This window comes from Larimichthys crocea, unplaced genomic scaffold (genome assembly GCF_000972845.2).
Source record: "Larimichthys crocea isolate SSNF unplaced genomic scaffold, L_crocea_2.0 scaffold148, whole genome shotgun sequence".
Taxonomy (NCBI): Eukaryota; Metazoa; Chordata; class Actinopteri; family Sciaenidae; genus Larimichthys; species Larimichthys crocea.
Genome location: NW_020852030.1, coordinates 878054 through 878679, shown reverse-complemented (window position 1 = coordinate 878679; position 626 = coordinate 878054). Strand labels below are relative to the sequence as shown.

Sequence of the window (626 nt, the reverse complement as noted above, 5' to 3'; positions counted from 1 at the left end):
TCTGCAGCACTGGTTCCCAACCTGAGGGTCCAGACCCCCACCAGGGGTCGCCAAAGCTTCATAGCAGGGCCTTTTGGATGATAATAAAACTTTGAAAAATACAAACAGTCAGTCTGAGCATTTCTTATATTTCATGTTTTCTGGTTTTCCCTCTGATGTCCTCCGGCTGCTCCGCCTCAACTCTCTGTGATTTACAGAGTTTATGATGGACAGTGAAGTAAACTGCTGACAGCTGTAGCTGCTGTTAGCTCATGTTAGCTCAGTTTGTTAGCTGCTGTTAGCTCATGTTAGCTCAGTCTGTTAGCTGCTGTTAGCTCATGTTAGCTCAGTTTGTTAGCTGCTGTTAGCTCATGTTAGCTCAGTCTGTTAGCTACTGTTAACTCATGTTAGCTCAGTCTGTTAGCTACTGTTAACTCATGTTAGCTCAGTTTGTTGGCTGCTGTTAGCTCAGTCTGTTAGCTACTGTTAACTCATGTTAGCTCAGTCTGTTAGCTGCTGTTAGCTCATGTTAGCTCAGTCTGTTAGCTGCTGTTAGCTTATGTTAGCCCAGTCTGTTAGCCTTTGTTAGCCCATGCTAGCTCAGTCTGTTAGCTGCTGTTAGCTCATGTTAGCTCAGTCTGTTAGCC

At 44.9% G+C, this 626-nt stretch overlaps 1 protein-coding gene across 1 annotated transcript in view; it reads left to right on the top strand.

The window, feature by feature from the left end:
• edem2 (ER degradation enhancer, mannosidase alpha-like 2) overlaps nt 1–59 on the top strand; it is a 3604-nt gene extending 3545 nt beyond the window's left edge. Inside the window, exon 11 of the mRNA XM_027275671.1 lies at nt 1–59. This exon is cut by the window's left edge and continues 604 nt beyond it. The gene's annotated coding sequence lies outside the window, so the exon portion shown is untranslated.
• The last annotated feature ends 567 nt before the right edge of the window (nt 60–626 follow it).